General features: G+C 36.4%; 1 protein-coding gene across 2 annotated transcripts in view; it reads left to right on the forward strand.

Moving 5' to 3' along the window:
* The window catches only part of LOC124643118 (nephrin-like), a 486,221-nt gene that overhangs the window by 113,491 nt on the left and 347,005 nt on the right, over positions 1 to 25,725 (forward strand). The window lies entirely within an intron of this gene.

A 25,725-nucleotide genomic window follows, 5' to 3' on the forward strand; every position in this document is an offset into this window, starting at 1 on the left:
CTCAGATTCGAGAGTTCGATTTGAAAAAGCAAAAATATTTCAGTGTCAGATACCGCTGTACTAATTTATCGAGGAAGATTATATAAGATTATATAATATCTGGACTGGAAAATAGTTCATTAATGAAATTCAGTAGGTCAAAAAATTTTAGGCATTCAGGAAATTGCTTAGCGTTATTCTCGTTACAAAGGGATTTTTTGCCCCTTTTTACTTAGGACATAATGGTTTATAATTATGAAATATTTTTTGGATAACGGTTTAGAATTTTTGTTTTATCGCAAAGCTTAAGGTTTCTTAATTTAAAATTGCAAAATATTGTAGGTACTAATATGAGTTAAGTATAAAAGTTTTTTTTTTCATTAACTTAAATATATGGAATACAAATACCACCAGCGGAATTACTCTGCACACCTGGATAAAAGTAGCCCAAACCACCATCCAGCTAGCCCTCCCAACTTTTTACTCATTAAACAATCAACCACTGTAATATTGACCTTACAATCTTCCAGTAAAAACAAAATTTCAACAACCATATCGTTTTCCCAAAATAAATAAGAGGTCCAACGAAACAGTATTTAACCATTATTGTTTAAACTTTTTGATTAAATAGCTTCGAGGCCTTCGCCATTTAATGGAATATTAAAACCTTTAAAAATTTCTCTTACCTCCGGACAACGAGTTTTTTATTCCTTCATACGATACGTTTTACCGTTGTTTCGGTAATTTCTCGTATTTACTTCCAGATTGAAAAATCATTAAAACCAAGTGCGGATGAAAATGAATACAACTGATTTTTCTTATCTGCTGAACCTACTGTTATTTGTAACCTTGTAATTGTACACCAATATTAAAAAATGACATTTTTGTTTGTTTGTAAAAGCTCTAAAAGTACTGGACCGTTTAAAAAAAAGATAAACTGTAGTTCTCGGCTGTCATTTGAACATCTTTGGCTGTCGTTACGGGTAGTCAGAAGCCAGTAAGTCTGTCCAACCAGTCTTAAAAATGGTTATTGGGTTGCCTGGGTAACTGGGTTGAGGAGGTCAGATATGCAGTGGCTCCTTGTAAAACACTGGTACTCAGCTACCTCCTGTTAGACTGGAAGCCGACCCAAACATAGTTGGGAAAAGGCTGATCGTATTTAGCGAAGAAAATAATAATGAAATAACACAGCCGTCAACATATTACCGTAAGAAGAACTTTTCACATAATACAATAAAGAAAAGCTATAACATAGTAACTAATAATTTTATTTTATGTGACTCCTTAACTAGTTTTTCACTTAAACTTACATAAAAGCGTGTATCGAAAGCCCCAACGATTCTTTGCAAGTTAAATTACCATTAACCGTAGTTTCGGAGCTACGCTGAAACAAACTGAAGAAAGAAGTTATTTAAATATTAATGTTTGTATTACGCTAATATTTTATAGGAGGAAATTTGTGTTTCTACACGTGGTTGAACGCATTTTGAAGGAACTTAGAAGGAATATAAGCACCCTTTTACATCAGAATAATGTAGATACATGCTTTTTATCCTGGTGCGGTAAATAGTTCCCTTAAGAAGCTATTGAAACCAATGGGAAGACTAATAAATAGTATAAAAAATTCAGTTAAGACAGTAAAATATTTTCAGTATTTGTTGTTATAGCGCCGACAGTAAAATAAATCGTCAATGTAAAATTTCAACTGTCTATGACGGATCTTTAGATGCAGCCTGGTGACAAACGGACACCAATACCTAGTAATACGGTCCAATTTTTGCCTTTAGGTATAGGACACAAACATCGATCTTTACATTATTATTTTTTATTGCACACATAAATACATTTTGATACACTGAAAACAGAGAGATTATGCACAACGGCGATCTTAACCCAGTGTTGGGTTCTCTTACAGCCAATCTAGAGTGAAAGAGTGATTTGATGATTTTACATCCACATTCTCTGTTCTTTTATATCCCAAAAAGACTGATACGCTGCAAATAAGTGCACTAGATCACCGTTGCTGCTGAAAGTGCATTTTAATTGCACTTTGCTTACCCATCGGTCTACTAAGCGCACTTAATACGTCAATGTCCCCGAGAGATAGGTCGTTTATTGTGGCTTTTCGTGTAGCTCAATTTGGGTCAGTTAAGCTATGGTTTATTCAGTGTATTAATTAGAATTCTCTGGTTATTGATGGAGTGGTATTTTGGAGGTTATTCTTCTGGCTAGACTTTTCCCAACCATATTGGAGTTGAAGTGTATCTGGATGCAGCTGAGTTGGTACCAGTGTGCCCCATGGAACTGCTGCCTATCTGTACTACTCAACCCAGTTACCTGAGTAATCTGATAGCCTTTGGTAAGACTGGTTGCCAGACTTACTGGCTTCCAACTACCCGTAACGACTGCCAAAGATGTTCTAATAACAGCCGAGACCCATCAACTTAATCTGCCTTTCAAAAAATTGAGGAAAAATATTGCCACTTCGAAAATTAAGTATATTTATAGTAACTTGCGATTCTCTTAACTCTTGCTCGAATGCATCAATGCAGTTATTTGAAGAAATCACTATGAAAAGAAGATTTTACCAAACTTTGTCAGACTGAAGTATGAATCCTTTTGAAAACATGATTTTCAAAACCCTTTTCTCAATAACCACGGAACTTGTTTTGTATTTAAGTACATCTAAATAATACACTTCTATATTGTAAGCTATTTCAGCATATACGTTCGCTATTCAATAGTGCAAAAAATTCGTGGGTCCTACACACCCGGGGCTGTAACTACGCATAACATTTTACGATACTTTGCCCGCGTGTGAACTCAGATTGTTAATACCGTCACAATGTGCGTTTAAATGCGTAGTTAGGAACGTAAAGGATTGAGGCTGTTCTATATTAAAGGGTTTACATTAAATACTTACTGATATTATAAAGAAATTGAATATGTTGCTAAAATTACGCTTTCAAAAATAACTACTAAACCGGTTAGGTTTAAATTTCGCAAAGATATAGATGGTGTCTTGGTGACGAATAAAGGCTTGTATATCCGTCTGCGGGAAGTAGTTGCCCCGTGTATTGGATAATAGAGAAGAAAGACTTATTATACGCGGTATATTATAAAAGTAATTAAAATAGCCACTATATTATTATATAGTATTGAATAGTCATTATTTGTACGCCTACTACCCGTAATATATCTATTTAAAATCGACTCCATCCAAAGGTTGTCTGTAAGAGATTGCTTTTGAGCGATAAGACCGCCTATTGTACTCACACGTATTTTTTTTTGTAATGTCCTTCTCTGTTTGTTTTGGTGTACAATAAAGAATATTCTATCTATCTATCTATCTATCTATCTAGCCGTTTAATCAAACAGTTATCCCATTGATTGAACAACGTCATTTAGCCGATACGTTGAATGCAGAATTTGTCGAACATTGTAACTTTTTGAAAATAGGCTAATGATGATCACAATAAAGTACAGTCTACAAGTAAAATGCTGACCCAAACAATCTATAGATTCACCATGACTGTACACCCTAACATTCAAATCATGGAGAACAAAATGACTAGCGGAGATGTCATAACGCAAAATCTCCTGAGAAAGTAGCGCGACAAAATGCCGGTGTTCGAGGGACACCTTACATACCTTCTATGGAACCCGCCTATTATTTTCAAAATAAATTCACAATCAATCAAGACCACTCTTTGACAGATATTGGTCTTGATTTGACAAGGAACCTTAACGGCTCGTTAGTTCTAGTAACTAATCACGCCTACCGTACGTTGCTTGACCTACAAGAAGGCGCCTGACCTACCTTCCTTATGGTATCTCCGCTATCTTTCCTTCCTCCATGAAACACATTCATGATTATTTACGAAAGATCTATAGAGTTTCATGGGGGTAGCTTTTGTTACTAAAACGCCCTTTGACCATTAAGGCGAGTTTCAGAAAAAAAGGTATTTATGCTTTGAATGGAATGAAAGGGAGTGATTTTATAGCATTTTCACCAGTTACTGTTACCAGTGATTCTTATAGAATTGCCGGATAATAGCTGGTAGGGATGGCCCTAATGGATTAACAGATAAATCTTGGAGTTTTGACTTAGGATTGACGGGCTGATTTTTGTTTTGTTAGTTTGGTTAATGGGCTGGCGTTTTATGTTTACTTTTTTTGTGGAATTAGTGAATGAAAATGTTCGACTATGTTTTTCGATAGATACAACTTTGGAGTCTTACCAAGGGGTATTCGGTTGCCCGGATAACTGGGTTGAGGAGGTAAGATAGACAGTCGCTCTTTGTAAAACAGTGGTACTCAGCTGAATCCGGTTAGACAGGAAGCCGACCCCAACATAGTTTGGAAAAGGCTAGACAGATGACCTTATAAAGGTCGCCGGAAGACGCTGAATGCAGGTCGCCTCCATCAGGTATCTGTGGAGATCTAAGAGGGAGGCCTATGTTCAGCAGTGGACGTCCTATGGCTAAGATGATGATGATGATGATGACTTACTTCTTCGACCATATTGTTGGTTATCATCAGGTGAAGTAGTGGTCAAATGCGTTTTTATTTATAGAAATATTATAAGGCTGAAGAGTTTGTTTATTTGAACACAATTTTAGCAAACAGACTTTTCACCACACTTTTCACCGTTATAAATACCCATGAGAGTTCAAAGTTAACTTAAACGCCTTTATATCGACAAATATAGAAAGAAATCGATCTCATGTGACTTGTCTAATAGAAGCATATTTGCACAAGAACTAAATAATTTCTTCTTGCCTTTAACTTTAGCAAGAAATTCTCTGTCAAACATAGACTTTATTAAATCTTTCAGTCGATTCTGTATCTGAGAGATTTTGTTTTATTTATCCATTATATACTTAGAGCCCTGAATGAACTGGAAACGCCGAAACACTAGATGTGTTAAAATCTACGAATGCCAAACTGGGGACCTCGGGTTCCATTCCTGGTACGGTCTACATGTGTGATGAGCATGATTTTAAAAATATGTCGTTCATTGAAAAAAAATTACCATTAGGTACTCAAGCTAATCAATGCCTTACCATGAGGTTACCTGACTGTGTGTGTAAAAGGTGTCCAGATATTAGTTTTATATTTTTTTTCGAAATAGACGAACACAACAACATGAGCGTAAGTGGCGGTCTACATTTGGCAAAGGAAAGGTACGGCAATGGCATATCCAGTTAGTTAAACAGTCTAAGATTACGTGTCTACTGATGTTTGCTTCAAATATTTATCTTATGTAATGGGAATTTCATTTGTCCCGTTTTATTTGCTGTAGAATTCTAGTAAAAATAGTATTTACTTTATCTTCTAGTAACGCGAAACTTGTGTTGTATTTTCTCGTACTTACATAATGAAGTCTTTTATTCATATTTTCGATGAAAATCTGTTATTTACTTACAGTTTGTTAACTAGAATACTAGTGTATATTGAAGCTAGTATTAATTTGCAGGTCTTTCATGCTAGCCGATTTTCCGCACCGTTTTTCACGGTTGGTGCGTATACTAGCAGTAGTGAACAATTGACAACTACCTTTTCAAACGATGACATGTGAAACCATGCGACAAGTTTTTTGTCGAAACCGAGCGGAAAATCCGCTAGTGTGCCAGTGCTGTGTTGTAAACAAAAATTGTGTTTCGATGTAAAATTAAATTTTCAAATAAACATACCTCAAAAGTTTTAAAATCCCAGTGGACTCGCCTGCTTGTTTATCATAAAAACCATCGTTTAAAAGAATAAAGTGCTACATTAATATATGTTATGCGTGACACAACCCTTTAGGGAAAACCTGACAATTAATTAATTTCGAATAATTCATTGTATATCTATACTAATGTTACATATAAAGAGGAATTTGTACTTTTGTTTGTTTGTGATGGATAAACTCAAAAACTGCTCGACCAATTTATAAAAAAACCTTTCACTGTTGGAAAGCTACACTCTTCCCGAGTAACATAGGCTATATTTTATCCCGGTACGGGCAGTAGTTCCCACAAGACGTAGGTAAAAACGCGGGAAAAAAGCTAGTTTGACATAAAAAAAGTAATTTCTACACCTAGGTATTACTGTTACAACCTTTTTATCGTCCCACAGTCTGCTGGACACAGGCCTCCTCTCACACGGAGAGGGATTGAGCATTAATCACCACGCTTGCTGAATGCGGTTTGGTGATTTCAGACTAGTAGTCCAGTTTTCCTCGAAATGTTTTCCATCCAGGTATTATTTAAAAACAAAAGAACAACTTATCTAGTTTTGCCAAGAGAATTTGAACTCTATTCATATTTAAATAAAGGTTATATTAGAGAAACAATAGTTAAATCAAAACTACATTTTACCCTTATTTCCCCGGCGGATACAATCTCTATTGTCGGGGAAATAACATTCGTAGATGCACCAAATTTGAATCTTAAAGAAGCAGAAAATGAAAGGTGAATCCTTGTTGTGTCTATTTAATTTTTAAGACGAAAATTATTTTTGCTCTGTTGGGGCTCTTTTGCAAAAATAAGGCATCCTTGCGCGTGTGAAAATTGTGAATGCAGAAAGTACAATTAAAAAAAAAAACTTGTAAAAGCCCCTATGTAAAAGCTTTTAGTTTCAATGGTAATACCTACCTCTTTTATAATATTTTTTTTTAAAGTACACAGGTAGGTACCTCTACATGTTTTTGTTGTTAATTAATTAAATTGAACTTGACATATTAAATGAATACTCGTACATTAAAATATATATCATGTACCACTTTAAGCATTAAAATATACTATACGTGTACTAAATTAGGTATCTTTAATTTTTAACAAATAAATATACTTTTTCCGACTGTGTTGTAAACTGCAAGGCTAATAAAACCATTATTGTGGTTTTATTCGTGAAAATTCACAAGTAGCTTTACACCCCCTTTTTAATAAGTTGCTTTAATTAAATAAAGTGCAATTCCTCATAATTTATAACAATTTTCACTCAAAATTTTAAATGATTCGCTCTAAAGCTTGCAGCTCAAACATCGTGCTCTCATAATTAGATAGCTTCATTAAATTTTTAATTCCACAAGGGTCGCTTTTGTATCAAAATTACTTGACAAATTAACGGTGGCATTTGTATTTGTATTTTGTTTTGCCTTTGTTGACATAATTTGAGGAAGCAAAGCAATTAATTTAATTTTAACGACGAGTTGTTTTTTTGCAGTTTCAATTATGTAATAGAGTTAAATACTTTATGCATTTAAATATGAACTGCTTTGTCCTTATTCATTGTCTGAACTATCCCTGTTATTCATCATATTCCAGCTGTCGTAGTCCAAGTTTTATTTGTGTCTTCTTCTTTCATAGTTATCTCTCAGCCATATTGTCTATTACACAAACCTTTCCAACCTATCTTTTGTTTGTTTACTCCTTCATGTATATCCATGCAAGACCTTCTTCACAGCATGACAACTGTCTCTCTTTAGACCTAACTACCTCTAGCTATTCCACGTGGTTTCACCCGTTTCCCGGGTAAACTTCTTCCCGTACCCGGATAAAACACAGCCCATATTTAGCGCAGTTAGTGTAGTGTTCTAGCAGTAAAATAATTATTCAATACGGTTGAGTAGTTCCGGAGCCTATTTGATTCAAACAAACAAACAAATCTTTCCTCTTCAAATATTAGTATAGATACAGGTTTTGCCTCTCCATGACAGCGTTTCAGAATTTTATTTGCATTTTTAATAACATAGATGAGTAAAATATTTATTCTTTAGCGAACAGTCGTTATGCCAATCAAACATATCACTTATCTACAATCTAGAATATTCTACCTTTCGAAAACGTCAAAAGCAATCTTTTGTAACGTCAAGAAAACGCTCACAATTACTTGAGAAATCTTTCTGATAAGATTCTCTTGTCACAGATGTCGGGGTAACATAAAAATCTGGTTCGGTTCAAAACCTTTAAATTATTTAGTTTTTTTTCATCAAATAATGTCGTGTCAGTAGGTGATCGCGATATGATTTAATTGTTAGAGATGTAATTTGTACTTTGAAGATTCTTTCAGTGTTAGATCTAGCGCGCATTGGTGACTTTTTTAAGCCTGACAAAACATCTCATATAACATATCTATAGTGACAAAATTATCACGCTGATAAAGAACGAGGAAGACTATAGGCTAGGCTAGGCTGCTTTTTACCCGTGTTCGCGAAATAGTTCCCACAGGACGCAGGTGAAACGCAAGCTGGCTAACGGTAAACTAATAAAATGACTTTGATAAGCTTAATTTGATTCAGTTTTGGAAATGAAAAAATATTTCCCAAAAGTAATGATTCCATAATTTTACTACTTTTTAAGAGAGGCTGGCAAGGTTTTATAAAATTAAATATTAATATTACAAACCTAGCGTAGTTACAAAAGGGTATAATTTAGACGGTCACCAAAAATATTTTTAAGAATCTAAGCTGAGGCACCAAATAAAATAAACAACTCCAAAAAAAATAAATTAACTTTATTAAAAGGGCACTAAATTATATAATATTATGATCCAAAAAAAGTAAAATAACATCAGAAAAATCGCAAATCTCGCACAAATATTATTTTTGGTTCCCAAAATGGATAAATGGTCACCAAATTCTATCCAACTCAAAGATTAATATTAATACCAAAAATCAAAGTTAGTCGACGAAAACGAATCGCTGCAAAACCGACTCCACGTAATCTTGTCTGCCCTACCCCTAGAGTGCAATTTAAAACTGCGTAGGCGCGGGGGGGCGAGGCGGCTTGCGAGCTGAGGCGCAGGTAGTTTTAACGCTCGCCGACGAGGCTGAGGCTGGCCGGCTGAGCCGGCCAGCAAGCCGAAGCTGCGGTGGTGAGCGTGAAAACCATCTGCGACGATAAGCTCGTATGGGACCGCCGGAGCCCCGCAGCGCCGGAGCCGTGACAGAAGCCATATTGCTGCATGTTGCGTGCTTACATTTTAAGACCGCACCGCGGATTTTTTGATTTTAGATAGCTCCGCCCACTACACTTCCGCGTCTATCGCGTCGCGCAAGCTATACTCTTCACTCAATGTGTAAAATTTGAATTTCGCGCCAATCGCACACGCCGAGGTCAGCGCGAGGTCAGGAGAACCGAACAGGGAAGATAGGGAGCCGCAACTTACCTAAGTTTTTTATTTTTTGATCGGATTTTTTTTTTGTTGTACTTACAAAAATTATTTGTAATGAAAACTTTTTATGATAGTAGAGTAATATGATAATTTGGACGCGTATGGTTGTGTGTATGTTTGTGTGGTGTGTCGTGTATGTGTGTTTGTATATCCAGAACGGATGAATCGATATGTATTTAGGTTTTTTGTTTGAAATGAAATTAATCGGGAGTGTTCCTAGCTTTATTTGGTGAATATCGGCCCAAGATGGCCGCCGCCACAAAATGGCGAATAACATATTTTTTTTACAATTCCTTCAGTATGGATATCAAATGAAAGGGCTTGATTAGTATGTAGAATCATGTATAATATTATTTAAAGTCCAAGATAGCCACCGCCAGAAAATGCTGAATTGCATTGTTTTTTTATAGCTCTCTCAATATGGGTATCAAATGAAAGCGTTTGACCAGTGTTAAATAATTTATACTAATGTTATAAAGAGGGAAGATTTGATTGTTTGTTTCTGTGGATTGTATAAGCTCTGAAACTGCTTAACTGATTTGATTTGCTTTCACAATTAGAGATTTACACTATCCCCAGTGAATGTAGGCCATATTTTATCCGGGCACAGGAAGAAGTTCCCCGGGAATGCGGCTAAAATCGCGTTAAACAGCTAGTAAAAATTAAGTGGTTAAGGAATAAAAGCGTCGCAGATCTTGTGTGTTATGTATGCTATAAATGTATGTAGTGAAGCTGTAAGGTATCAAAGAAGTAATGAAGCTAAGTAATTCATTTTTAAACATATTTATTAAAACTGAAATATAAATAATAATATAATATAGCACAGTATGCACAGTACAGCCTCGGCCACTCCTGACCACAACAGTAACTCTCGATCTTTGTTTTACGCTCTTACTTCTCTCAAGGAAATGAAACAAACTTCAAATGGCCTCAATTAGGTCTTTAACAAACAATCTAGGTGACAACTAGTTCTCAAAAGCTATACCCGGAGCAACCGAGTACTAAACTCTCACAAGCAACAAATCAAACTCTACATTTAATTGGGAAATGATCAATGAAAAGAAAGAAAATAATCGTTTGATCAAATTTAGTATGCAGTACTCTGTTCGTAACTCCACCTCGTCTAACAACTCATTGCCTCAATCCGGCAAAACCAGCGGGACCTCCATCCGGTACCCGAATTCAACACACACAACATATCACATTGCCTCTGTCCGGCAACTATGGAACCTCCATCCGGTACCCAATCTACCTTCTTCCTTTGGCGATCACCTACATCACCATGCTGGACGTTGGCTAGGTAAAACTCAGGCCAATAACCACGAACAGCAGCGATCTGAGCCACTCACATACTACGTTTGCATCTTTAATCTCTCAATTTAAGGTCTAACATACTCATCAACATTCGGACCAACTTAAAAATTCAAAGTTCGAATTAAAACAATTTTTACTTAGTTATCGTCAGGTTTATCTGATCAATCTAAACATTTTCAATGCAATAGAATGCTTTCACCTTGTGCGATGACATGCGATGTCCTGGCCTGTCGCAACTCATACGGCCTCCACGACGAATCCGGGGGAGGACGACGCTCCAAACAGCAACTGCAGCGCACCTCGCCCACCGCTCGACTAGTAAACCTCGTCCTATTCTCCAGGCTCGGTTCACCTTAGATGTTATCTGTTAAGTCAGAAATGGAAAGTGCTTAGGCAACCGATCAAATATTGACAACATATGGGTCAGCAACAAACCTTCACGATGGTAAGACCCAAACACATATTATGGGTTTTAAGAATAGCAATCATCATTTAAATGAAGAAACTAGTTACATTAAATGCTAAGCACGAAATCAAAGAAAGATCGAATTGCTAGTCAGACTCAACTTGTAAATTACTAAATCATTACAGCTACGGTTGTCATTCACATCAACGCCTTCTACTCGATAGGCTTCACATAACCGTCTGTCCCTTAGCCGAGCTCTCAGCCCATCCTGGCCTCCTAGGGACCACAACCACAACCACAGTGACATGACACCAACTGTACCACAGATGTATACGGGTCTCTTCCTGGTCACCTCGATGCCGTCACACAGGCCAACGAGTCTGTTAAACAGTACAATGTACAATGACAAGCCACAATAAAATTGGATTGATCTCACCATGTTTATCATTCAGGCGTCTCTTAACATCTCTGTGCATAGTGCCTTGTGTATGCTATGTGCTATGTGCTTTTTTCGGTGCTACCGAGATCTCCGTGAATACTGTACATTTGTACAAACGGCGGTACTACGCATTTAAACGTCCCATCTGCAAAAAAATGTTTCACCGTTTTCAATTTTTCTCTTGCTTCTTTTGATGAAAATATTAAAATTCTTCGAGCACCTTCTTGATAGTCAGCCATTAAAAAGTCGTTGTATTTTACAGGAACTTTGACATCTGTAACTGTTTTTGGCTTAATATTATCGATGCCAAATTCTTTTCTGCGACTGTTATAGAGTCCATGCTTCACATTATTAAAATTAGGTATCCGAGTCAATAGGTTAAGACCTCTATCCTTCAACCGGTTAACGCCTTCATTATATATTGTTTGCAGAGGAAGAACTCCTTGTCCAGATTCAACTTTCCATGTACTTATTTCTTTCTTTATTTCATTGCCAGCGTGATCACGTACACAATTTTTACTGTGACTGACTTTGTTCATAATCGTATTTCCTTTAATTGTTATAGTGCCGCGACACTTCGATTTATATTTGCAATTCCACCGTGAGGACCCATTTTTATTATCTTTTTTTTTATAGTACTGGTAACCATCATTTAGCAGAATCTCACCACCTCTTTTAGATGTCACGAAACAAAGTTCTTGTGTTTTATCTATATTATTATGTCGACTTGTTGAAGGGACTACTTCTATTTGAGACATTATTCATTAACAATGATTCTTCTTTAATCTGAAACAGGCCATTAAATATTCGTTTTATTTAAGTTATTATTTTACACGAAATAAGTAGTGAGTAAATTTACCACACCATAAAAGACAACTAATTGAGTAAACTCAGCTATAAGAAAAAGAAATAAGACATTAAAAATAAGAAAAACAATTGGACTAAAATCTATAACAATAATTAGGTAACTTCTGAAGAGTGTCCATAAAACAAAGTTCCAAAGAAGACTAAAGTGTATTATTATGATTTTTTTTATTTTAATCATAACCAATGTTACTAATAATGACACATTTTGCACCGGCTAGTCGACGGTCGGCTGGTCGACTAATGCCCGGTTCCTATAAACAGAAAACGATTCGTTTTGCTTACGGACGGTTGTTTTTTGACATAAGCCCCATACATTAAACGTCAAAAGTACATTTTTTTTTCAACATAACTGTACCCCTTTCCCAACTAAATAACATTGAACGAACAACAAATGAACACATATTTTTTGAAGGTCCAAAGGGTACTAAAAAAGAGGTCCAACGTTTACTTTTTTACTTGTTTTAATTTTGAAGGTCCAACGGGTACTACAAATGAGGTCCAATAGGCACATTGATTATTTTATTTTGAAGAGGGTCCAAAGGGACCTAAAAATTAGGTCGAACGGGTAACATTTGTAATAGGGTCTAATCTTTGAGGTCCAACGGGTACGCAGTCTAACATAAATTCAAAATCTAGTTTCGATTTTATCACCGAAAATGAAAATTAGGCACTTATATTTAATGTTTTTCATTATTTTTTAAGCACGCCATTTATTAAGATTGTGCTAGTTTTGGCTCAGATTTTTAAGACACGTTTTGATATCAAACTAAGCTGCTAGATATTTCACCGGAATATTAATAAATATTATAAAGCTAATGAGTTTTATTTGTTTGTTTGTAGCCTTAATCTCAAAAACTACTAACCGATTTATCGAAGAATGCTATAGGCTTGTTTTTATCAGGTTTGTGGTGAAGTTAGTTTTAAGATAGTCATAAAAAAGACTAAAGAGTTTGTTTAGTTGAAAGCTCCAATCTCAGTTTGTTTTAAAAAATAGCCCATTTTCGAAATATGCTTTAGGCAGATTCCAGAAAGTAGTTCCCAAAATATTCGATGGATATTATAATTTATTCGGCAGATGATGATGAGATACCTATTTATCGAAAAGTAGTAAAACAGTACCTACCTCATTCTCCTATATTGTATAGACAAGTCAGAAAAGTCTGATTCTTTTGTTTTAGAAAATATAATTTGTATTTGACTATAAATACTTAAACATTTTAGAGATGATAATGTACAAGGGCTGATTAACCCGAAATTGGGTTTCCTTAGTTACAGCAAACCCATAAGAGATACATTTTATAAATGACGAAAACTTAAAAAATGATATTCCAGAAAATAGCCCAGTTATCGAGGAAGGCTGTAAGACCATAATATAACCGGGAGCGTGGAAAGTAGTTCCCATAAAATGCAATAGAAATTATGGTTGATTCTATAGACAATACCTATTGAAAAGTGGTAAAACAGTAGGTACCTCATTCTCCAGTATTGTGACGCAGAGACAAGTATCCATCGTATTAATCTCCGGTAAGGAAGAACTTGCTAACTCTATTTCCTGAGCCTTATTTTTCTTTAAATTAAATTGCGAACAGGTCGGGACTTGTCCCTGTTGTTGTACAGTTATTTGTACAGAAGGACAACGTTTTTAGAGGTCTTGGATTATTTTCTTTTTGAAATGTTATATTTGCTGTTTATTTTCTAGTTGCCCATCTTTCACCCGTCCCGTTGGAATTATTTGTTCAGGTAAACAAACTCATGAATTTTATAAAATTAAGTTTAGGTGTTTGTTAACAAGTTTAACTAAAATATGTTATCATTCTTGGTTTACTCGGTGTCTCTTCCATCCAAAATCGATATCGACGCGGATAAAACCACACGATGTCTCCAATAGATTTTTAATGTTCGATTGGTAAAATTTTAACAGGTAGCTAACCTGCTGGCGTCTGTACATTAACGGCCGTTCTCAGTATTCTATCTATCTGTTATTTTGCTTACTAGAGGTAAGAGTTTGACATTACTTGTGGACCTAATGTCGAAATTCTATTTTTATAGAATCTTGGGACGGCTGTAAATAAAGTGGTCCTTCTAACCAACTTTCCTATTGACCCGGGTTTATATTACTTGGGATTATAACAGTTGTTTTTAGAAGTTATAATTACGTATCGTTCTCTGTTGCTTTTTGTACCGCTTTGTAGGTCTTGTTTCAAAGAAAAATACAAATTCCAGTTGGTGAAACTATTCGTGTAATTAAATGTAGGATTGCTGTAGGAGTTTAAAAACACAAATGTAAAGAAAAACTTTATGTTTCTGTTCGTACGAATTTAGAAGAAACAACGAAAATAAATCCTTACATGTTTTTTTTTGGAAAATATATGTATAGTTATCGGCACGAATCTTGAGCTCTGACCTACACGCCTCACTTCATACCACAAAAGGGACCCAATAAATTACTTCTGCGTAGGTGAATGTCAGAGCTCAATATTCGTGCCGATAACTATAAAAAACTTGTAACATTGTATCGGCCGATAGTTTGTTTGGGCTCATAAATCAGTATGAAGATGAATGGTGGTACGCACATTACAAAGATCAGGTATTTAGCTGGTATCAGACCGACTGAGAACAATTGAATCGAGATTCTCTTTTTAAAATAAATGCCAACCATCGAGTCAGCTGTCTTCCGACTGTTTAGTCTGCAGTGTTCTCTTAAACATAAAAGACTTAATGAAAGTGAGAGAGAAATAATGTGAGATGATGGTTTGGATTCAATTACTAGACGTGTGAATTAAATTACTCCAACCCCTTTAGAGTATATCGTGTTAGTAATAAAGACACTCAAGTTATTCCGTGTTTCGGAAGGCACATTAAATTGGCGGGTCCCGGCTGTCATTTGAACATCTTTGGCAGACGTTACGGGTAGTCAGAAGCTGGAAATACTGACAACCAGTCTTGCTTAGGGTTATCGGGTTGCTCGGGTAACTGGTTTGAGGAGGTCAGGTAGGCAGTCGCTCCATGAAAAATATCCATGTTATACTGGAAGTCGGACCCCAACATCTTTGGGAAAAGACTAAAGATTAGACGACATAAGTCAATATATGAGATCTAAGGGGGAGGCCTATGTTCAGCAGTGGACGTCCTATGGCTGAGATGATGATGATGATGGTGAAGTCAATATGTGTAAGTAAAACGCTCAAGAGTAGTTTATAAAAGATAATTAGAACATTTCCTACAAAAACTTACCTTAATTGACCTATTTAACGAACCTGAATATTTTACAAGCAAACAAAATACCTTTCGAAAGACAATGTCCTCGGAATTTATTGACGTTGAGCTTCAGCAGAACGTAAAACAATTTTATGTAAAACATAGTTGGGAACTTTTATGAATAAGGTATTCGTTCCAAGATGTTCCTCGGTACCCTAGGTACTACGGAGGAGGGAAAGATAGCGGAGATGCCATAAGGAAGGTAGGTCAGGCGCATTCTTGTAGGTCAAGTAACGTACGGCAGCCGTGATCAGTTAGTAGAACTATCGAGGTCGGGTTCCTAGTGAAATCAAAACCAATCTGTCAAAGATTGGTCTTAATTGACTGTTGATTTTATTTTGAGAATAATTTGCGGGTTCCATAGAAGGCGTGTAAGAGTGGAGCTAGTAACGTTCCTCGTCCCCCGAACACCCGCATTCTGGGGCGCTACTTTCTTAAGAGATTTTGCGTTATGACATCTCCGCTAGTCATTTTGTTCTCCCTGGTTCGGAAGTTTTATGAATAAGGTATCGAATGCCCCTACGGTGCCTTAGGTAGGAATAAAATAAGTTTTTATCTGTCTAGAACTTGTGTAAGTCATGTTAAAGTGTTCGAAGTCTCGGGAATTTTAGGGTCTTCGGAAAATGATATCTTATTGTTTGATGTCTGGTCTTTTTCAATGTTTTTTTAGGTTATATCAAGTTGGCAAAATTTTACTGTCTATTTATCTACTATTGTTTCCGCCAAATATTTTATACCGTTTCCCAAGGCGAACCTACTACACCTCGCACTCGGCTTAAGAGTTGCCCATAGCCTTCCTCAAACACTGAGAGACTTTTTCAAATTTCTGCAGTGGTTCCTGAGGTGAACGCATTCCAACAAACTTCAGCTTTACAATTTTCGTGTTTGTTTAGGACATGGGTGAGTCAAGGACTTAAATTGGTGGCCCATCTAACTCCCTACTTAGAAGTAGCTTAGAATCTAATCGCTTTTGTGCATAGTGATCGATTCCTTAGTGGGAACTATTATACCAAACAATACAAAATCAATGCCATTTCTAACCTATATTTAACAAAATTGCTTTCTTTACCCAAGTTTCGCGAAACTTTAGAGCGAGGTTTTTCCTCACACCCACTATAACATGACCCCTAGTAAAATCGAGAATCAACTGGCACCTTAGAATAGAATAGATTTATTAATTTATAAACAAGGTAAATGTATGTTACAAAAAATGTATACAACAAACAATCATGTTTGGATTTTTTGGCGATTTTGTTTTTGCAATGGTCAGGTTAGGTACAAAAATTTGATCATAAAAGTAAATAGGTCTATGTGGGCAGTTACAGTTTGTCAGAAAGAAAAACATTTATGTCACAACTAGCATCTACCAGCGGTTTCGCTCGTACCGCGTGGCCTTTGCACAAACCCAGATAAAAAACCTACAGCCTTCCTCTATAAATGTAACATTGAAAAAGTTTTTCAAATCAGTCCATAAGTTCCTGAGGTTAGCGGGTTCCAGCAAGTAAATAAACAAACTCTTTGGCTTGATAATTTTAGTACCTACTTATTGGACAGACGACCTTATAAAGGTCGTCGGAAGACGCTGGATGCAGGTCGCTTCCAACAGGTATCTGTGGAGATCAAAGGGGGAGGCCTATGTTCAGCAGTGGACGTCCTATGGCTGAGATGATGATGATATTGGTAACACTAGTCCGTTAATAAATGCCGCAGCTTTATTTTAGACTGTTTAATGTAATATTTACTTCTTTTACTTCGGTTACAAGTGTTACCTCCATTGTAGGTCATATTAAACTGGTTGTCTGAAGCTACGGTATTTAAATCTGGGCACGTTGGCCGGATACTGAGGTTTCCGAAGGCACAGAGAAAGGTTTGGTCCCTTCCCCTCCCTAGGGAGGAATAAAGAGTTATCGATAGATATCCCTTTGGTCCACTTTTCTATATTGCTTCTTTAAGAATTGGGTAGATGTTTTTTCACAATAACGGTATTTAGGCGGGTGTGTTAGTAAATATAAGTTAAAAGGTGGATGAAGATGGTGTTTGATTTTTGGGTTTGTTTGTATGGTTTAGTGTCTAGAGTTATTTTTTGGGAGTTGCATCTATGAAGACTATGTTTGATAAAAAAAATAATGCTAACATCATTTTCATATCAACTAGTGGATTTACGGAAAGGACTGAATAGTTCGTGATATAATAATTTGCTATTACCGATTCAAAATATAACAAGTCAAACCGTGTGACAGGTTTTTGTGGGTGGGAAAATGTTGCGCGTAAAAAAAATTGAGCGGAAAATCGGCTGGTGTGAAAGTTCTATATATTGTATACTAGCTTCCGCCAGCGGCTTCGCCCGCGTGGTGTGTTGATAAAAAGTAGCCTATGTGTTAATCCAGGGTATCACCTATCTATATACCAAATTTCAATCAAATCGGTCCAGCCGTTTTTGCGTGATTAAATAACAAACATACATCCATACATTCTCACAAACTTTCACATTTATAATATAAGTAGGATTCCGTTACTGAACTATTTGATTACATATTGTAGCTATGCCAATTTGACCTGTAAATGTAAAACGATGTCTTGGTTTACTTTTATGCGTTTATTTTAAATCAACCTTTACGATTTCAAATTGCTGACTAAGTTTGTAATAATAATTTTATTGTTTTGTTTTCAGGTAAGCGTTGTGCTGTTTTGACCAAATCCAGGTATTAATTTTATTCGATAAGAAAGACATTAAAGTATGAATTATCAAGAAAGCTAATAAAAGACAAATCATCGTTTATTCGTTTTCTGGTTGTTTATTCTAAAATACTTGCAATATTTACACAAAAATGCATCATTATAGAACGCCTGTTGAATCGCTAAAATATTACACTTTTCTACTTATTTTCTTCTGCCATTTTATTTTATCTTGAGATCAGACCCATCTAAGTATAGGACTGAGATTATGTGAACAAGTGGCTACTATTGCTTATATTATTGTGGCCTATTTTGGGTATGAGCTATAATACTATATCATCATCCTCCGAGCCTTTTTCCCAACCATGTTGGGGTCGGCTTCCAGTCTAACCGGATTCAGCTGAGTACCAGTGCTTTACGAGAAGCGACTGCCTATCTGACCTCCTCAACCCAGTTACCCGGACAACCCAATACCCCTTAGGTAGACTGGTGTCAGACTTACAACTTACAGCTATAAAACTATATGTTGAGTCCTATATTACTCGCGAGCTACCATGTTTTCTACCAGCCAAATTATTTCACACTTCCATTATACAAATTCAAAAATAAAAATAACACCATAGAAATGACGTTGTCGAAACAAAAAAGTTTTCGAAATCAAATCCTGTTCAGTTCACACTTTCATAATCAAATTTGAAAACCCGAAACAATTGAAACCATTATGAAATGGAACAAATTTTGTTTCTAAAAAATACACAATTTTATTGCATATACACAATTTTATTGCATAGCAATTGTTTTCGAGATAAAAATCGATTGTTTCGATAAAAACAGAATCGAATCACGTTTATGTATTTCGATTAGAAATAATAACGATTGTCTAACCGCAGGTATTGTCTAGTGTAGGAAATCGGGTTTTCGCAATATGAGTTGAAAGTCGATTGAATTTGTGTACTTATATGAAACACATTTTAAAGCATTTTGAAAATGTGTTTTTTTTTTCACAATTAGTTTAAATTACTCTTTTAAGCTTGGAATGCATCTTTGACAGCTGTCAAGATTTTTGAATTATTTTTAAAGTATTTGTGTACCTTTTGATAACCAGTAAAACTGGTGGTATTATTAATTTTGTCCTCGTCCTTGTGTTCAGGCTATAATGAAATTACATAATTTCATACGTATTTCCTGGTATAAAATAGTCTAATGTTACTTACCTTTTGACATCCGTCAACGTTTCTTTATTTATTTATTTATTTATTTAACAATTTATGTACACAGTGAACATATAAAAAAGAAATAGACATAGTATAGAAATAGTACAAAGGTACTGCTTATTTCTAAATCGAAATCTCTTCCAGCAGACCCGTAGTAGGAGAGTTAGAATAAAGAGAAGTAGGTAGATAGACTGTGTAAAAGGACATAGTAAAGATATATAAATTACACATATATATATAAAGCAAAAGATACATACATACAAAAATACATATTTTATAAAATAACTCTATGAAGAAGAGGAGGACAAATAGTAGCTTTTGAGTTTCTGTTTAAAAGTAGCAACAGTTTGACAGTTCCTTAATTCAGGCGGCAGCGAATTCCACAACCGTACTGCGTTTACTGTGAAGGAGAAGGAATAAAAGTCAGTGGAATGGGAGGGGATCTTAAGGAGAGATTTGAGATGCGTTCTACAGAGCGCATCAGGCGAGCGAACAAATGAGAAGCGTTCTCGCAGATAGGAAGGAGTTTTGGGATTAAAAAGGATATTAAAAAGGAGACACAAAATGCGCGTGTTCCTGCGAAGACGAATAGGGAGCCACTTGAGTTCTTTGCGAAAATGAGAAACATGATCATATTTTTTTAGATTGAAAACAAACCGAATACATAAATTTTGCAACCGCTCAAGCTTATTTAAGAGCTCCTCTGTGGCATCCAAATAACAGGCATCCGCGTAGTCAATGATGGGTTGAATGAGAGTCTGAGCAAGAGAGATTTTGGTTTTCAAGGGCAAAAAGTACTGGAGGCATTTCAGAGTGTGAAAGGTGAAGTGCACCTTGCGACTGACTTCATTGACCTGCGCAGACCATGATAAATGTGAGTCCATGATGACACCCAAATTTTTTGCCGTTTCTGCATAGCTCAGTTGAACCCCACCTAAACAAAGAGGAGGCAAAGACGCAACATCAAGCCTGCCCCGCAAGTTTCTGCCGCCAATGATCATGGCCTGAGACTTCTTGGGATTGATCTGTAGCCCAAAGGACTGAGCCCAGACCTCAATCATATTCAGGTCATGATTCATAGCGGCAATGGTAGATTCCGCATCGCATAACGGAAAATGTCTGTAGAGTTGTAAGTCGTCCGCATAGAGATGGAAGTTGGAAGAAATGACCTTAGTGACAGAGTCAATGAAAACAGAGAAAAGGAGAGGAGAGAGAACGCCACCTTGAGGTACGCCCGCAGAAAGGTTGCACCAATTGGAGGATAAGTTATTAAGCCGGACACACTGCGTACGGCCTTTAAGATAGGAGTCAAACCAACTTAACGTGGAAGAAGAAATATTAATAGATTTAAGGATACCAAGAAGAATGTCGAAATCGACAGAATTAAATGCACTGCTGAAGTCAAGGAGAATCAGTAACGTCAGGGATTTATTTTCCATCGCAAGACGGATGTCGTCAGTAACCTTCAACAGTGCAGTTACAGTGCTATGACCGGGACGAAAACCAGATTGTAAAGGGTGGAAAAGGTTATTGCGGGTAAGGAAAGAAGAAAGCTGAAAATGCACCAGGTGCTCCAGAACTTTGGACAGGTAAGGAAGGATTGAAATGGGTCTATAATCAGACATAGAAGCTGGATTGGAAATTTTAGGTAAAGGAATAACGATGGCTTCTTTCCAGGAATTAGGAAAAGAACAAGAGAACAGGGAGAAATTTAGGATATGTGTCAGGACAGGTAGGACAGTCGGTAGAGTTAAGAACACCATTCTAGAGCAAATGTTATCATTACCGACTGCACTAGAGGATATGGCAAGGATAGACTTTTTGACGTCGTCTTCAGTCACAGCACTCAGTTCAAACAAAGAGCACTGAGGCAACGGCAAACTAGCAAGCTCACTCAATGTGCGGGCACGGACGTGTGGGTCCAAACGTACAGGGGGAGAGGAGAAGTAGTTATTAAGGGCACCCACGTCAGTGTCCCCACCAGCAGCGCAAGCAGCCTTACCGATGCCAACAGTTTTGAGAAATTTCCATACCTCAGAAGAGTTACGGTTATCGAGAGAATTGTGGAAGTAGCGTCTCTTTGCATCTCTACACATTCGACTACAACGGCTAACGACTAACTATAAAAAATCACTGTTATTCCTGAGTCGTGGGTATTTTTTTGTTAAAAATTCATGGAAAACTAATTAAAATCTTATATCAATTTCCAATCAATATACCACATTATCCTGCCCCCACATAACCGATTCCCCATTAAACCTTTACCCAGACGATTGAACCTTCCGTTAACCGCATAACCTATAGATAAACCGTTCAAACGCGAGTCTTTGAAGTTTAAACTCTGGTTCATTTGCAGTTACGCGGTTAAACCAATGTGGTTTCGGGTTAAAGTGAAATAGTTACGGGTCTTTGTTTCTTGTGTACTAAATTGATCTTGCGGTTAAAATTGTAGGTCAATAGGTTTAACCTAATGTTGTGAATGTGGAATGTACGGTTTTAAAAATGGCTGTACCGTTTTAGTTGAGAATTAATTTGTAAATGAGACGACTTTAGAGTCTGCGTCAGGATCACTGTCACAACTCACCGATCCTCTCGAAATACACATAGAGACGAATATATAGTGCACTAGCTTACTTCCACCAGTGGTTTCACCCGCTTCACTTCCCGCATCCGGGCAAAGAGAAGCCTATATGTTATTTTAATATACTAGCTATGCTACTGTTTAGTTTCAACAAAATCAATACGGTAGTTTTGCGTGAAAGAGGAGCAAACATCCATACTTACTGTTACCTATTTGTGACAGTAGGAAGTCAGTATAAGTTATATTAATAGCATGACACTCCGCTAAAAATACGAACAATTTATTCAGAAAGAACCCAGTTCCTACAAGAAAACCTATAGAAGTTAACAACACCAAAGAATTTTATCATTAACATTACATAAAGGAAAATTAAAATTCCTGCTTACACATTAATCTTTCTCCTAAGGGCGTTAGCGTGATAGTGAACTGTAAGAGATAGTATCAGACCAATCGGTGATCAAAGCACCCTTTTATGATGTCCGTTCGTGAAAACAATGGTTTAGAAACACGGAATGTAGAAACTATGTATTTTGGGCTTTATATAGGGTAGTTATGCGTCAGTATTTTTGTTATCTAAAGGTGTTTTACATTGTAATTTAAAATATCTAAATATTTTTTGGTATTTGTCTTTGATTCTCTGTAAATGACCTTCGTGACGGGTCCCATGGCAATTACTGAACCACGTTACCTATGTTACTCGGGAAAAGTGTAGCTTACCGATACTGAAAGAATTTCTAAAATAGGTCCAGTAGTTTTTTAAGTATGTCCTTTAAAAACAACACAAAAAAGTCCCTGTCCATCTGCCTAGCTTTTTCCCAACTATGTTGGGGTCGGTCTCCAGTCTAACCACGTGCAGCTGTATACCAGTATTTTACAAGGACCTGTCTGACCTCCTTAACTCACATACCCGGACAACCCGATAGCACCTGGTAAGAAGAGTTCTTCCGAAACACGGAAAAACTCGTCACAACGAGATGGTGCCCCATCCATGGACCGACCGCGCCAAGCGTTGCTTAACCTTATGATCGATTAATCCGCGCGGCTTTGACTTGCTTACTTTAGTCACGAGCCATCACTGTCCAATTATTGAAATTTTGTTGCTTACCCGCGAATAAAACATTAAGTAATACCCCTTAATGTTGCCATAAACTGTTTTGTAAGGCATCGTAAACTCTATTTTTTATTGTATTTCAAGCGAAACGTGATTTTTATCTTTTCGATAAGTGCTTGTCTGTCTGGGTTTAGTTTAGGAGGTTATCTGAGCTATAACTAAAATAGGAGTAATAAAACGTGCCTAGAATTCAGTCTAGATTTCAGGTTTCAGCCTTGATTTGCTGTTTTTATTGCCTTTTATTTTGGGACCTTTGATTTTCTTTCTCTGGGCAGGAAAACAATAAAATTGGGGTACCTAAAGAAACAAATTGTTTTTACAAGTTGTATTTACAGGTTACAGTTTCAGCTTAAGAGATTAATTTTGTACAAAAAGACTTTAGTCTTCATAATTATATTTTTCCTTGTCCTTCTTGATTATATGTATGTTCAGCAATTTTTGATTTATTAATATTACATTGCATGCCAATTGGTAAACTATGGCGGATCATTTACCCTTGTATTGTACGCTCATTTTATTATGTTAATCGACTCGCCAACGCACCACCACACAGGTCGACAGTCTGACAACGACTGACTCCCCACCGCTCGATCCGGTATTTATAACCGAGTGACGTATGCGCACGAGGCGTCATAATAATGACATAACCTATACAATGATGCACATGTACCTGCATACACTACATCTCTCCCTTGTTGTTTTGATTTTAACCTTGTTTCAAAAAGTCCAACAATCAAACTCATCAATATTTTGGTAATTTCTTAAAGATCTATCAAACACCTGCAGCACAACAAAACCACGCTATCAGATCAGTCCACCGATCACACTGCCATCAAACTGATTTACTTTGTTCCGTTTCCATTTCATTTCCCTTTCCATTTAAGGAGACGACAGATATCGGTGATACTGCAGGACACTACATCCCTTCCCTTGTGAAATAAACATAAATAAAAATCCGTCCCTTTGCAGACGGTAACATACCAGCATCTGCTTCAGGCTCAACAAGACAAATTCGTAGCAGTGATATCAGGCCAGCAAGTTTAACTTCAGGTTTTGTAGCCGCTGTTCCGGCCCTGTATTATATCTACACTAGAGATGATCCGTCCATTTGGCAGACATCCCGCCAATCAGTCCATGTGAAATCAAGCAAGTCAGAAATATTGCTGTGCCTTCAGATAATGAGCACTCATCTTGCTTGGTTCGACTTCACTTAAAACTGATACAGAATGCATTGTTCCAAGGTAAAAGATCGGCATTAGGGTACCTCATCAATGCTTTTCACTCATTCAAAACCGTACGAGCCGTACGAGGAAAGTAATCACATAAGATCGTCCCAATTGAATGGTGACCTAGATGGACTGTTTCCAATTTGATGATGACCATATACTTTGTCACCCATTTAATGGCGACCACATACTTTGTCTCCAATTTAATGGTGACTCTATACTTTGTCACCCATTTAATGGTGACCACATACTTTGTCTCCAATTTAATGGTGACTCCATACTTTGTCACCCATTTAATGGTGACCACATACTTTGTCTCCAATTTAATGGCGACCACATATTTTGTCACCAATAGGCATGATGACAAATTTTTAAATTCCTTTGTATGATGTAGGTATACGTCTATTTTATATGAAAAATTATTAATTTTAAGAAAATGCGAAGTTTTTTTTATCAAATAATTGCATTTTTCTCTGTCCACTTTGAATCCGGCGCGAAAACGCTTGTCAGTGTCATGTCGTCACTTGTGACGTCACGACTGAAATTACAAGACGCAAGTAAACAACGCTCGTGCAATAATTAAGTTTTTTGTGTTATTAAATATGAATTCGAAAGTGCATAGGTGTTGTGGGGTCCCCCAGTGTAAGAACACATCCAAAACAACTCCTGATAAGTTATTTGTGTACGTTCCTCACAATAAAAAAATACGAAACAAGTGGCTTAAACTTGCAAGGCGAGATTCAAAAGCAATATTGCCCAGGGTACAACTTTTTTTTTGTGAAGATCACTTTGATGTAAGTTATTACATAGTTCTCTAGATTCTAGCATAGTTTATAATGTAAATAACTATTTCGAGGTTAGGTTTCATCTCTCATTGTTTTTTAATTAAACTGGTATACTTACATGGAAGTTTTAACATTTCTAAATTCAGCTGAACAAAAATCTTTATTTGATGCCAAAAACTTTCCCAGCATTATGATATCAATTCTAGGCAAATTAGCGCTGTTTGCCTTGATAAATCCGGGCTCCATAACTCGTGTTATAAACAATTAATTAATTAAAAACAAAGATCGCAGTGGAAGTTCACAATAACGAAATGTGACGTTCACGCGCTTTCGCGCGAGTTGTTTTAAGAAATGACGTCACGAGCTCTGATTGGTGTTCAAGATATCATGGCGGATTGCCTTATTTCGTAATTTTATTTTATAAAAATACATATTAATCACATTATTAACAAAGAAAACAATGCGCGTTTTATATTCCAAGCTTCAAGTTTAATTTAATAAATATATTATTTTAATGATTTTTGATTACTGTCATCATGCCTATTTAATGGTTTAAATTGTAGTTCTATGTACGAGTTAAGTACTTTGTGTGCCTTGTAAGCAAGAGAATGCTAACTCAACTAATTTTGGTAATATGTAGTTTTTAATTTGAGAGTGGAATATCAAAGCCTATCATTATCTCAGCAATGTAACAAACAATCTGGTCTTCA

This window comes from Helicoverpa zea, chromosome 26, assembly GCF_022581195.2.
Source record: "Helicoverpa zea isolate HzStark_Cry1AcR chromosome 26, ilHelZeax1.1, whole genome shotgun sequence".
Taxonomy (NCBI): Eukaryota; Metazoa; Arthropoda; class Insecta; order Lepidoptera; family Noctuidae; genus Helicoverpa; species Helicoverpa zea.